The sequence below is a fragment of the Pagrus pagrus genome (genome assembly GCF_965226575.1).
Source record: "Pagrus pagrus genome assembly, chromosome: 20".
Lineage (NCBI taxonomy): Eukaryota > Metazoa > Chordata > Actinopteri > Spariformes > Sparidae > Pagrus > Pagrus pagrus.
This window is the reverse complement of record NC_140207.1, coordinates 4,748,302-4,763,615: the sequence shown is the minus strand read 5'-3', so window position 1 is coordinate 4,763,615 and position 15,314 is coordinate 4,748,302. Positions and strand designations below refer to the sequence as shown.

Here is a 15,314-nt window from a genome sequence, read left to right as displayed (position 1 = left end):
CCTTCCTGTAAAATCTGTCAGAAAAATCATCTTCTGGTGGCCATTTTCATAAGGACAAATGAGCTGGACAGAGACAGAACATATAGCTATAAGGAAGGAAGGTAGAAGGAGAAAGAAAGAAAGACAGAAACCTCAAGATCTGAGCGATTAGTATCTTAGCAATATCTTCACACCACACAAGGAGATTAGTATGGACCGGTTGAAGCAAGAGAAAGATAGCAGAAATTTGTATTTACCCATTAAACCCATTGATCAAGGTAAACACACTCTGAGAGACGCCCCATGTGGAACGAATCAATGGGGATCAATGAAATTAGACCAAAGAGGCCACAGCCTGTAAATATCAAAAGGTCGATTTGCCTGGCTAGAAGTGTATCACAACAGAATAATAAGCAAGCAGAAATTCATCAAAAAATGGAAAAAGGTTCTTCACAAGTCACTTCTACACATTATAGAAGGAGTTTGGATTAAAAACTGAATGATATAACTTGGTGTTCAGTACTAGGGAGATGACAAAAACCCCGAAAATAGAGGCAAACAGACGTCTGCATCGCTGAGGCTCAGCTGGTGAGGGTGCTTACAAAGTAAAGGCAGCGTTGTGGCTTTGTTTCACCTCCTCTCACACATCCTTTATGTCTTTTCACTTCCAGCTGACTAATGATAAAAACACTTCCATCAAAGTAATCTTTTAAAGGGCACTTCCCCAGACACACTCAGATGATTCAGAGCCACGATGCTCCTCGGGAAATCGTTCTTGTTTTTTTAAAAATCCACTCTTTAAGCAAGCAAAACCTCAAATGTGGAAAACAATGCACGGCTGCACACTTTTTAAAATTGTTTTTTCTGTCTCATTACTTTAAATACACATTCTTTTAATTTCTATTCTACATAGATTTGCAATCAACGCTTGAATGAATATACAGCAGGCAGCTGAGAGTAGAGGGGCATTTTGGAGAATAGTTTTATTTATGGTTTGGCGTGTTATTATTTACTATGTCTGAAAGAGACCCATAGACATCATTTTGTTTAAAAAAAAAATGGAGGTGAGTCAAGTACATGTCAGCAGGGGCTCAGAATTTGTCAACTCAGGTTTGTGTTTCTTCTGAATGCGGTTTGACATGTCAGACGTAAGACATGTTGGCAGCTTTTCCATCTGAAGGAAATCTACTTTGTGCAGACTGAAGAGACAGAAGGGGAAAAGAGTCTTATTTTATGGAGAAGAGAAAAACATTCATAGACATTCCTACAAAAGTTATCACATCACGTTTAAATTATGTTTATGACCTGACTTTTATATCAAGAGTTGGAGGGGGCAGTGGTGGACGAGAAGGCTTGCCAGAATAAATGTTTGCCAAGCATGTGTCTGCAAAACAACAGAAAAGTTCAAACAGGACCCCTCTTTATGTTGCAACCTTCCATTCGTTTAGTTTTCTTTTTCTCTTTTGTCACAATGCTGTGCTTGTTCTCTGGTTAGGTTTAGGCACAAAAGCCACTAGGTCAGGGTAAGGAAAGCATCATGGTTTGGCTCAAAATGCCTGTTTTGGTTGCCACGCTCACGGATGGAGAAGGAGATGTTCTGAGATGGAGATGGTCCGACTTCCCCTGAAAAATAGCCAGTTTTGCTCGCTACAAAAACACTGGAAATGTCTGCAGCTCCTTACGAAACAACCTGTTTTGACGCCACCAAAACAGCTCAAAATTTCTCGAGGTATCCTTAAAGGTATCGAGTGTTGTGACTCCAACTCAGGTCAGTTTGGCAGCCTTGTTGGGTTGTAAAAGGGTAATTTTATGTAGCTGCTACAGTTGCTACATCAAGAAATGGACAGATTTAACATATCCCTGGTTTGCAGTTGTACATTGCTGACATCTAATAGGGTTTTAGTTTTCTAAATGTTTTAAGCGTCTCATTTTAGTCTCATTTAAACTTCAATGTCAAGCAGACTTCAGTTTGTGACAAGAACAAAAGAAAAAAAAAAAAACAATCAGAGTAATTCGACCACACGCCACCATTATGCTTATTGTGTTCCGGTGTCAGGTAGCAGCTGGGTAATCACACATGTCTGCTGGAGGCATTTTTAATCAACAGCTATATGGAAAGTGCAACAATGAAATCCTGTTAACTCTGAAACCCAGATGCGGGCCATCCCGTGCTAATAGCCCTATTCAAACGAGAGCAGCGTTACGTTTATTATTAATGAATTACGCCTCAGCCTCTGTGTTTCACGATTTCATTCGCATAATGAAATTTCCTGAACCTCTTGTGGCCTGCATACAATTGTGCAAGGTCAAGATATAACAATTTGTCAATGTCTGATTAAGCAAAGCACAACATGTTTTGCTACAAAAGCGCATGTCTGATCTCAGATTTGTTTTCACAGCCAGTACAACACATAAATATACATTCAAATGCAGCAGCTTGCAGATAAAGACAATACATATAATCCTCATGTCTCCACTCATACACCCCAGCTCACAGCAGCATCAGTGAGGCAGTTTGTTCAGAAGGAACAAAAAACTTCAAGTGTAACAAGGTCTTATCTATTTTAGAGTCTTCTATCTCTGCCCAGATGAAGTTAAGTGAAGTGTTGATTGAAGGCATGATCTAGATGTGTGATGGCTCTGTGATTAATGTCTGAGAGACTGGGAGTTGAAAGATAGGTGATTTTTCACAGTTGCGTTTCTTTCTATAATTACAAGACAAAAGTTTCTGCTTGGTGTAGCAACAGCAGAGAGTCAGAGAGTGGAGTACAGTAGTAGCTGACCAAAATCGATGGAGTGGAGAATTTGGATTTTTACAATATTTTAGATTCAAACCTAATGCTGATAAGAAATATTAATGAGGGACAAAGGAGTTGGACACCTCACTGAGAAGTTGGAGGTGTGCAGCCTGTATCAGCAGCTCCTCATCATCACAGCTCCCTCTTGTTTCATTACTCCCACAGACTGCATGAAATTGCTTCCTGACATATTTCAAACTGATCCGCTGTCAACAAACGCCCAACATGGCCGTTGTCTCATTTTGTGAATGTATTTGGAGGGGTGTTTGGTGACATATTTTTGATGAGCAATAGTGGTAGGTGCTATAAATACACTGCATTTCCGTTAACTACTTTAGTATAACATTCAGCTCATGTTTCATCAGTTTAAAGGACACGTTTACCCAAAAATGAAAATTCAGTCATTATCTGCTCAGCCTCATGTGGCTGGAAAGCCGGGTGAAGTTTCATAGTCCACAAAACATTTCTGGAGCTTCATGGCAAAACAACATTGCAGCAATGTCCTAAACAACTAAAGTAGATAATGAAATTAAAAAATAAAATATGTAAAAAAAAAACTTCAATCCCAAATTGATTTGAAAAGACGTCGTTTACATCCTTGACAGCACATTGAGGGGGTTTTAAAAATAAATTTTGGATCATGGGGTTTCCTGTAAGTGAGCATTTTATGTTTTTGTTTTGTTACATTTTAAAACAAGTCCTCATCTTCATCAGTTGTTTTGGAGAATGCTGCAACCCTTTTTTGCTGTGAAGCTCAAGAAACATCTTCTGGACTTTGAAACTTCACCCACTTCCCATCGGCATGGGGGTGAATGATAACATTTCTTGTAAAATGTCTGGTGTATAATTGGTAAACCTGTTGTTGTCACAAGTCACTCTTTAGCTGTCTTGTCATTGGTGGAGGAGGAGTTCAGCACAGTGTGGGGTGTGTTTGATGTGCTGATGACTGCAGCTGCAGGTAGTTAAAGCTGAACCGTTGTGAAAAGTGAGAAATAATAGTGAGTTTGACAGGCTGTAGCAAGGTAACTGTCTTTGATAAGACTGCCTTACTCTTTCTGCTCCAAGTATTGAAATATGTGGGGATTGGTGAAGGGCCGGTATATTGATTTGTGTAGAGGGTGTAAATGAAGAGACTGAGGTTACAGCAGTGAGGGGCTCTTGTGTCGGCGATGGCGGTTTATTATAATACTGTATCTTTTCTTACAGTCTGTGGTCCATTGCTGAGGAAGATGTAAACCCCTGAATGAGATCTGGTTAAGTTAAGACACCTACAAGTACATAGTTAAGGTTCAGGATCGAGGTCGTATACAGTAATTAAAAAAGGAACCAGTGTTGGTAGGAGATGCCACATACACTACAATCTGCAATCCTAAACCTATGACAGCCTTAAACTGGAGTTATGCTTCCACAAAGACAGGTGTTATAAGTTACAGACGCCTGCAGAGAAGGTGACATGCACACGTCCCTAACGTCAACAACGCATTGTGCAGCCATGCATGTCAGTCAGGCTGAGTTGTTGACACATTTCCTGCCAGGTTTTGTGATGTTATACCCAAATTTTGTGTGTGAAAACACCCACATGTGCTGTATACAAGTGCACATTTGCTCAAATGCACACGGACAACAGCCCTTAGACTTTTGCAGCAGGGTAACAACATCAAACTGCTTCCACTTTTGCTGCTGAGGGAAGAAGTAATTATTCATGAGTGCAAGACGTGACGTGTCGGAAAGCTATAAACAAAGATTATTTTAAGAATTTGAACACATGAGAATGCTTTTTTTTCCAGTGTTGTTGATGAAAAGTAACTGCTAGCAATGGCAGTTTGCTGCTCATCTAAATAGGAACTGGATCTCTATTAGAGCTGCAACTAATAATTCTTTCCATTGTCAATTAATCTGCCAATTATTTTCCTGATTATCAAAATTGTTTGGTCTACAAAATGGAAATAGAAAATGGTCAGAAATGTTTATCAGTGTTTCCCAAAGCCCAAGATGATGTCCGCAAATGTCCCATGTTGTTCCACAAGCCAAATATATTCAGTTTGCTGTCATAGAGGAGTAAAGAAACCACAAAATATTCACATTTAAGACGCTAGAATCAGAGAATGTTGACTGTTGTTTCTTGAAATATTATGTAAACAGAAATCAATGAGCAAAATAGTTGGCGAATAATTCAATAGTTGACAACTAATCAATTAATTAAATGTGGTACTCAAATTTCCCATCATAATATTTTTTTAAAAAGGGGCACTATGTAGTTTTGGAGAAGAAATTCAGACTCAGAATTTTTAATTTTAATTTACAATATGAATGAGGTAACAATACAAACTCAGAAATATTTTTTTTTCCATGAGTGAATAAAGTAGCTGTTCTCAGAAGGAAACTAAGGTCCCCAGAACACTGTTTGAAGCTGGAAAGGTGGCAGGGTCCGCCAATGTAAACAAAGTCAAACAGTCTGAAATTGTGTTGTTCTTTAAAATCAGTTTGTCTTCAAACTTCTTCCTTAAAGCTACATAGTGGACCTTGAATAATATTTATGAAAGCATCACATCCAGGCTTCATTCATGTAAGGTGTCTGATATAACAGAAAATAATAATGTTCAAACTGGCAATTGACCCAATTACAGAAAAAAACATCAAAAAATAGAAGCCAAAAACAAAAATCCACTCCCACTGATTGATTGACAGCTGATCTATTGGAAGTGCAGTGCCAAAAACACCTTTGCAAAGACAGAATAGCAGTTTAGCTTTGACAACTTAACACTGATATTGTTGCCAGAAGAGAAAAAAGTCAAAGCCAAAAAAACCTCGGCAAAAATCCTTTTTTTAATTTTCGAAAACTCATTGATTTCAGTTTGACGAAACTACCATCTTCATTCCAAAGCACCTTTTTCCTAAAAGCTCATAAGCCGAGGCAACATTTTTCCCCACTGTGCTACTTGTGTCACATTCATAACATCTATCATCGAGCATTAGAGCCTCTGCCTTTAACAAAGCAGATCACCAGCAGTGGAAGAGCGCACGGTGAACGTGGGAAGGCACAAATGTCGCATAAAACAAGAAAACGTGTTTGATCACGTTAAACTAATATAAGAACAATCCAAAACAATTACAGCATAAGTTTGGTTAAATGTGCTGCCTCACGGGCTGTTTTACCCACTACACATCACTGTTTGAGTTACTTCTTTCCTGTCTCGCTCAATTGCAAAATCTCAACAGTATCCCACTCCGAACCAGCCTCTTTGAAATCCAGCTGTGTTGACAATCTTGCGTCAGACTTCAGCTTCAGTGCACCTCAACACTCTCTCATGTAGCGGCACATCAACAGCCAGCCTCACTGAGATGTTACATACTCTTTGTCTCTCTTCCTCTTCCTGTCTGCTCTCTCTGGCAGGCTGTTTGACACCTGCTGCATTATGAAGCAGAAAGTCAACACAAAAATAACATAGAAGTGTGCCACAGCATATCAAATCAATTCACTTCCCCCAGGCAGGGGTTGCATATCAATCTCTGGCCACACGTTGCTCTGTGTGAACATGTGAATGAGACACCTGAACAGGAATTCCGTCTGAAATAAAGACATTTTTAGCTTGAAAACATCTTCCTGACGTTAAGTTTAACGGTTTAAAAACAAGATAAATATATAATTCAGCACCCGGAATCTTCTTCCGATTCGTCTAATTGGAAGTTTCCTTAACATATCTTCTTTTAAATTATCTTCCCTCAAACACATTTAGCAGGAAAGCCAGAAAAAAGAAAGATATCACTAAGTAGCTTATATATCTCGTTTGGATTTACATTTATATACATGCTACATAACAAAAAAGCATCCCAAGATGCATTTTTCAAATACAAAAAAACACACAGATATGCAATATATTTCAGAAGTCCAACCACACTATTAAACCCTCAGTCTGCAACAGGAAACATGGATGCATCATATCACATTAAGTAATGGAGGTTTCATCCTGTTAGTAAGCTTGTGCTTGGCTAAGCAACACACTCCGGCTTCCTTCGAGCTCCACCAGGAGTCCAGTGATTGAACTCACATGATTCCTCTGTATGAGCGGGTAAAGGTAAAGCAGCCTTGCAGAATGAGTGAATGGTGTGTGTGTGTGTGTGTGTTTGCATGTGTGTATGCGCATGTGGAGGGAATGGTGGGATGGGTGACTCGTATGGGAACACTAAACTTTATTGCATGGCAACGACCGATGCTCCAGCAGTTTCTAATGTACCCCCTGATGTGTTAAGCTCACCACAGACCTTTTTTTAGTTTTGGGGGGGCTGCCTCACTAAGCTGCCATAGCAACGGTTTCAAGCTCTTTCTCCAAATATCTAGTTCCAAAAAAAAAAAAAAAAGGGGTAAATTACGCAGTAAGTTAGGAAGCAAATCAGCCAAAAGACTTTAGAAGATGCATGCAGCCAGCATACATTTCACACACCACAAACTCTGAATCCCATGAAGGCAAAGTAGCGCTTTGTTTTGCTCCTGCCTTACCTGTGTAGCTCTGACGTAGAGTTCCAGATGGCTGGATTATAGACGACTGATACCTCAGGTCGTGGATGCTGTGCTGGAGTGCACACGGCAGTGAGTAGCAAGCGGCAAAAGCAGTGGGAGGAAGGAGACGGGGGGGAGAGAAAAAGGGAGGAGGAGGACGAAGGCGCAGATGCTGAATTATGGATGTGAAGGGGGGGAGAGAGAGGGATTCCTCTGCCGCCCTTACTCCCTAGATCGCAGAGCGTGAATCATCTTCTGCATGGATCAAATGGCACAGTCCACTGAAGGGCTGGGTCGGCGCAATGAACAGAGCAGAGGGTATCTGCCGGAGCTGGGATGGGATGTCGTGGTGGGGGTGAGGCAGCGGCAGGGGGTGGGAGGGGGTGGGGGGAGTTATGCCATATGAGAAGCAGCACAGGAGTGTTACAGATAGTATGATGAGCCATTCTTCAGCTCCAACACTCAGCAAATAGTTTCTCTGTCTGTCTCTGTTCCTCTTTTACTGCACACATGCACACACACAGTCAATCTTACAGTGGGGTCTAATCAGTTTATACTCTGACTGTAGCTAACAGTCCTCTATTTAACCAGGTAATCAATACCTGGAATTCTTTATGGGTCTCGGTATCCAACCTCACCTTCTTGAACGATTTATTCTCCCCTCATCCAGACTCCCTGAATCTTTTTCCCACCTTTCAGTTTCTTTAGGTGAGAGCATTGTTGTTAAATTCCTAGAAATCTTTAACAGCTCTCTAAAGTCTGCCATCACGTTCCCATCACATTACAGTTCCTGAATCTTCCCTGGATTGCCTTAGCTGCAGCTGTCCTGCATGCTGCCGATTCTTCCTCAACTACTTTTAATTTATTGTCCGTCCTCTCACACCAGCCTCTTTCTTGTCCAATTGTATCCGTTTCTTGAGTGACCCACCCACAGTCCTAGGGTCCTAAGTAATTATTACTGTATACTTCTACAGATTTCTGTCTCATAATTTCATTGAGTTCCTTGTGTTTTTTTTGGTCAGCAAATTTCAAAAACATATTGCACTGAACTGTGGGTAATCAAATCAATGAAGTCAGAAGTCTGCACCTCAAGCAGACTCTTTGGAAGCCCACACAAGGTCTTCTTCGGGGTCCATGTGGACAGGATGAAGTCTGCGATCCTGCAAGAGTGGTGAAATCCAGACTTTTGGATTCATCCTGAAAGAGATCTGTGGTATGGTGGATGATCATGTCATGATGTATGACTTGTTTATACTTTTGGAGGGGTGCTTGCAGGTGCTGTAAACATTATTTAGCTGCCAGTTGCCAGGACAGAAGGCTAGCAGTAAACATTACACAGGAACGTTCAAATTTGTACTCGTCATGGGCTGCATACTACGTTGACATGTCAATGACAAATTGTGTCATTTCACACTCACAGCACATGTTTATTACCTAAATTGCAATTCTGGAGTTGGAAGACGGTCGGTGGAGCTAGAGGCAATAAGGCTGCCAAGCATTTGTGTAAAGCCACTGGATAGTTTTGACGAGTGACCGCAGTGTTTCAACATTTGTAAGCTGCACCACTGCGACAAAACCGGGTGTTTTTAATCAGACCTCAGGACAGCTCTAGCTGTGTTTGTGGTGACCAAAATGGGTATTTTAAGCCAAAACAGGATGTTTTCCTAACCCTAACCAAGTGGTTTCTGTGTCTAAACCTAACCAGAGCATAAGCACAGCATTGTGACGAGATAAATTGAACTGAAAGAAACGTAAACTCGCAATATAAAGAAATGTAAAGTTTTAACTTATCTGTGGTATTGCAGAAATATACTTGCCAACTATTATTCTTGATGAGTGATTGGTTGCATACACAGCCAACAAGGAGTAAGATTAGCTTTCATTCATTTTTATTGTCCATTATTATAGCTCTATTGTGTTCTGTACTAACTCATGGGGTCAATTTTGTATGTCTGCTGTTTAGTGCTGGGCAGTTGGTAAGGGTAAACCAAAATGGATGTGGCAGCCTGTAAACGAAAACAATGAGCTGAAAGAAGATAAAATGCTTTGTTGAGCTGAGGGGAAATTGCAGAGTTGGGGGATCATCCCTTGTGGGTTTATCATTACAGGCAACCTCTTTCACAGTACACATAGTCATTTGACCCCACATATTGATTAGTGTAGCTTTATGTTAGCAGGCTAGCATATTTACTGAACAGCTTGTGATGCTGCCTATATTTGCAAACAGTGCACAAAGGAACGTAGCTGTGCCAGTTCCTGGCGTGGTCCTTATTCCTCAGTCCCTCCCCCCTCTGCTCCCCATCTGATAAATATCAGTCCCTCAACAACCCTGGGTAAATTCCTATTAAAACCTACTCAAACATCATCTGGCTCTGTCTGGATCTACAGTCTTGAAAACTCAGCTGAGCCTCTCTTAGAAAACTGGTTTGGATCTGGACGTGTTTGAGACAAATTCCCCTTTGTTTAGCAGCATCCACCACAACTCAAACTTCCATCAGCACAAAATCCAAGACAAATGAATCTCCACTGCTGCCCAGCCCAGACAAAAGCTCATGTGGTTTGCAACTGGAAACCACTCTCTTCTTCCATTGCAGTGCTCATTGCATCACATTGCATTATCATACAGCTTCACTGCCTCCATTGTGCTCAGTGTGAAAGCTATAATATACAGCTGGATAAAATAAACCAGTTCAAGCGGTCATTTCCTGCATTGATTGAGTGTTTCAACAAACTCAACGCTGCATTATAGCAGTGCATTGTGAGGGCTACAGCTCTCAGTCTTCCATCTCACAGCAATATTCAGCTCTGAGAGCACAATATTTTACGGGTGATGGACAAGTGATCGCTGGGAAGTGCAGTACAAGGACACCACAGCAATGACTACTGAGGAGCGAGGATGGAGACAAAATGGAAAATCTTGATGCTGTGACCACCTGAATTCCATTTTTAGTGCATCTGTGTTACTTAAGATGTTTTTTAAGTGTCTATTACCCATAACATTGAAGTAATACATTTTACTGGTCTGTTGTGGCTTAGAGTCTGAGTTGATATGTTTGGAAGTGCCCCTTAATAATTCATTAACAATTAAAAGTAATGTTTCTGGCAGTTTTTTTGATAGATGGTCACCATGGATATCAGCCATGTCAAACACAAGGAGCTGAAAACCAACAAGCTCTCTCCCTCAAATTGACGCTTCAAGCCATGACGCTTTACCCGCCCCTCGAGTGTCAGTTTTGCATGTGAAAGGCTCCACCAAGGTCAAATTAGCAATAATACATCATAGACACATAGACAGAGAGAGGCACAAAGGTACAAAAACAAAAAGCAAGCTTTAAAAAGGTGTTATTTGTAAGAAAATTTGTTGTTTGAGTCTCATTCCCAACTCCAGGACGGCAGCCAAACAGTCATCCAATCCCAAAGCGTAATATTTTGTTGATTTGGGACACTCAAATCTACTTTTCTCACAGGTAGCACCTTGAATGATAAGAAGCTGTACTCCAAAATCAAAGGCAGGCAACACAACTGACAAAAACAGGCTGGGGCAAATCCAAAAAACTAGCTCACTAACTAACTAAATTACACAAGGGATAATGAACAAATGAAACACAGAAAAACGGCGGGAAAACGACAAAGACAGGAAGTGGAAAGTCACAACAAGACACATAAGAATGAGCCGTACAAATTCAAACAGGAAACATCTAAACTGAAAACTAATACCATGACAATGTCCAGTTAGACTTTCAAAATAAAGCTTGCTGACAAAGGGATGACATATTATGACTTTTGGACAGTTACTTATGTTGATTAATAAAAATTGCAATGTGTCATCCGTCTTTTGTTCTCTTTTTTTAAGTATCTCCTTAGTTTTTTGTTTCTTTTTATTATTATTTTTTTGTCCAGAATTTCATATGTAGAGGTATACAAGAATGCTGAGATGTCACTAAACTAGGAACTTTGTGTTATTAAAAAGTTGTAGTATTTTTTTATTTTTCTTTGCCGACTACCTTCCACATACCTGTGGTCCTTGCCAAATCCAAGTCACTTTTCAAAGTTCTCAATCTGTTTTCTATTATGTACCGTGAAAGGTAGGTGATTGAGCTGATTGACAGTTTAAATAGTTGGACATGTCCCCTTCGAATACCAATAAGTGCAAACAGTCGTGAATCCACGCTCCATTCCTGCAGAAGGCTGGAATTGACGCAAACGGTTCTATCTTTAACTCAATCTATACGATCAACTGCGATGCCTCTTCAAGTGTACATCATTACATCGACAGCTCTGAGGAGCGTTTGTCTCCCTCCGAGCATGCCCTCGGCTCTGTGATTGAGCTTTACACCTGTGTTTTCATCCCTGTTAGGTTTCTGCCTTGTTGAACCGTTCCTCAGCTTCTCCTGTGCTCCCCGCCACAGCTCCTTCGCCTATCAATGTCAGGCTGTCAGAGGAGGTGGGAGTCGGCGACGGCTCCTCTGCTGCTCAGCCCAGCCATGCGTCTGTAATCATTCTGGCTGTTGCAGTGCTGATTGGTGCTCCTGTGTCGGGCCCTGCTGTAGGTGAGTGATCAGCCTTTCTCTGGGATACACAAGTCTGCCGTTGATCAATTGCCCCATTAATCCAGCCGCAGAATGGATAATGCACAGCTAGCAGGGATACACGCTCCGGCACTGTGACACAGGCACGTGTTCTCGTTTTGCAGCCCTTGTAAAACAACCCCTGAGGTTGTTTCAGGAAAAAAAACAAGTCTTACACTGATGATGTTCTCTCGTACCATTTGCATAATGTAGTACCTATGTTAGAGCTGAATATTACCTTGTGAGAAGCACAGCTCTCACTCTGATGATCCACTGGCTTATAATGCAGGGTTAAGGGTTGATAAAACAAGCGTTCAATCCATCTGGGAAATGATCAACTCGGAGCCAAATTAATTTCACAAAAAGGTCTCGGAAATGCCGTCGAAACAAAGACAACAACTACCAACAGCCACTTCAGCTGTGTAAACAACGGAGACATAAGAGGTATATGGTAATATACAACGTCAGACTGAAAACAGTCCTTCCCTTTGCAATGAGAGGAAAGGTGACCTGGTTTTCAGTCTTGACTGGACTGCTACTGTCACACACATGGAAGTGGCAGAGCGTCTCTCGCCTGAAGTTTGTAGCTTTCGGGCATGTTCTGTGTTGAACACATAGCTCTCATACTCTCCTCCAGTTGGAGAGTTGTTTACTTGTATTGACTGAGTAAATCATTTCCCAATCTTGAAGTTGAAGGAAGCTAGAAACCCTTATGATCATCATTTCCTGCTTCTCATTCGACCTCCTTCGTGGAATAAAGTGAAGCGGAAAAGAAAACAATTTCTGTGTGCTTCTGTTTCCCCTGGGCATAAAAGTAACACTATTGCTATCCACTGCCATAAATCATAGAACATTTGCATGAACATTTTACATTTGCTGCTACCCCAGCTTATACTGCTAGGTGACTTTTAATCTTGAGTCTCTGTGGCTGGCTGATATAAGTATGTGTTTTGGAGTTCAATTCATAATGACTGTCTATTTCCAGTCTTTTTGCCATCTCTTTGTATTAATGGAGAGTGAGGAAGAAGAAGACCCAACTCGGTCGCTGGACTAAATGCTGGGAATGTACGTTTCTGAAAAACAAAACAAAAAAAGGACCTGTCGGAATTTGACATTTCTTCATGTTGCGACTTTGTTTCTTCCAGTTTTCACTTTTATTTTTCTTTGGTTTGCAGAAACTTTAAGTGCCGACATTTTATCCTGGCCACTGGGCTGGAAGACCGTATGCCTCTGATGTCACAAATACACAAATTCTCCTTGCATTCAAGAAAAACATGTTGTGATGTGTTGTGACATGTGTTTGCCTTTTTTGTGAGGTGTCCAGAAAATCCAAAGAACCGGCAGGCTGTGTTTCAGAACGTTTAATCTGTAAACATTTAAAGTTAGATAAAGAGCAGTTAATGTTCATCTATCCTTACAGCAATTTAATGATCAATCAATGCCCCCCTGCCCCCCCTCACTTTCAACATCGATTTTAAATAATGCAATCATGTGAAATAACATTAAGCTGATGACTTGTTTTGAAATGATTTTTCACTCCACGCAGTCTCGCCTCGTTATTTCGTAACAAAATAAAGACAACATATCTGACAGTGAGTCTGTGCCAATCATCAATACAGGTTGTGAGCTGACTGACATTTGCTTTGTGAAAGTCTGGCTGCCAACTCTACACGACTTTCGGAGCGGGGAATATTTCTCTGGTAACACTGACGCACTGTAACTGCAATCGCCGGGAACTTGTTAGAGTTTGTGGGAAGTGAAATATTTAGCTTATCTGAATAAAACTGTAATTTATTTGCTTTACAGCTCCTTGTAAACTGTGGAAAAATACACTGTCCCTCTCATCGTCTCCCATATATTGTGAAACCCTAACCCATAATTGTGCCCATTGCAATAAACAATCAAACACAAACATTATCATACATTTAAAAGTATTGTTGAGAGGACACAGAACAGTTTGTTTACAGGTTTAGAGTAAATCTTCAGCTCAGCAGCTATATTAAGATAAAAGAAAATTCTCGAGACAAGTAACTCCCTCACTCTGTTTGTTGGCTCTTTCCCCTCTTCGCTGTTTCTCACCGAATTTCTCGCTCTCGTTTATTTTGGAGCCTCAGTGATCTAAAATTAAGGACTGCAATTCAGCACTTATTTCCCTTGCAGAAACACTGTTTTGAATTTAATTCTGTTTTCATATTGTTTCTATTTATGACCCACTCTTGTTCCCAGAGACTGTCTCTTTTCATGCCAAATAATAGTGCCATCTAGGATATTAGAAACGTGGTACAATATAAATTTGAATGTTGATTGGTTTCCAAGAAATGAATTTGATTTATCATTCGGTACTAACAGAAGGTGACAAACACTGACAATGGAAACAAAAAATAATAAGCTTCATTTATGATTTGTTTTTTTTACAATCTCTACAGAATATGACATTTTCTATTCCTTAGCAACTTGATTCGAGGAAGGAAAAACTCCTTCAAAGCCATTATGTGGGGAAAGAAATGGAAGAAATGTCGGGAAGGCATACTATACATTGCATGTGTGAAGAAAATAGAAAACATAGTAAGAGAAACTGTTAGTCCTCTCTGAAATTGGCCTTTTTACAGACTATTTAAGAAGATATTTCTAAAGTTTTGACAGTTTAACTAATTTTTCTCAGCTGTAGGTGGCTCCTTAATTGTGCATTACATTAAGAGAAAGAGTGTCCAAATTCTGTGAACTGTTTAATTTGGATTTTTCGTTTTTCGTTTCCAAGAACTCAAAACCCAGCCAAATTCACCATGTGGTATGGAACTGGAAAATAAGAGTGTCTTCTTTAAAAAGTGAACAGTCAGAGGTGCTGACACTGAACTTACTCAGTTGAGTGAAAGCGACCTTAAGTGCTGAAGCAGACACAAGTGTGGCAGTATTGCTTGGCACGGTACAGGAAGTCTGGCCTGCATCCACACAGCTTCCGAAGTGTTGCTTTTTACAGCAACAGGTCAGGAGACAGCGTACCTTACTTTCTTTTCTTGAGAACACAAACGCAACAACAGTTATAAATTCTTATCATTAGTAAACAATTAGACCTGGTTTTGCTCTGCCTCCCCTGGTTGCTCAAACCTCATTCCACAGTGAAAGTTGTTAATAAATAAGATCCTTGCGACTTTTGTTTACAAGCACTGCTTCCCGTTTAATTGGGATACATGAACCTTAATGAACTAAACACAAAGATGCAAATTTTGCAACGGCGCACAAAAAAAACAAAAACATAATCAAATCACAAATTTACACTTCAATGGGGAAAACATGTTTACTTTTTATTTTTACACTTCACATGCCGATAACCTGCCAACTCACCTGATAATTGCTTTTTGATTCCAAATTATAGTCCCGTGCGAGTCGCTACTGTTACATCCCCAGCAGAGCTGATGGGCATATATCCAGGAGGAACTGGAAGAGTCACGTCTCAATCATTAATTAGGAAGA

The 15,314-nt window shown here is 40.4% G+C and overlaps 1 protein-coding gene across 1 annotated transcript in view; it reads right to left on the bottom strand.

Annotated features, from left to right (window-relative positions):
- The window catches only part of LOC311249611 (cadherin-18), a 182,737-nt gene extending 175,378 nt beyond the window's left edge, over window positions 1-7,359 (bottom strand). The window contains exon 1 of the mRNA XM_084340794.1: window positions 7,276-7,359. The gene's annotated coding sequence lies outside the window, so the exon portion shown is untranslated. The remainder of the gene's footprint in view (window positions 1-7,275) is intronic.
- Window positions 7,360-15,314: the final 7,955 nt, after the last annotated feature.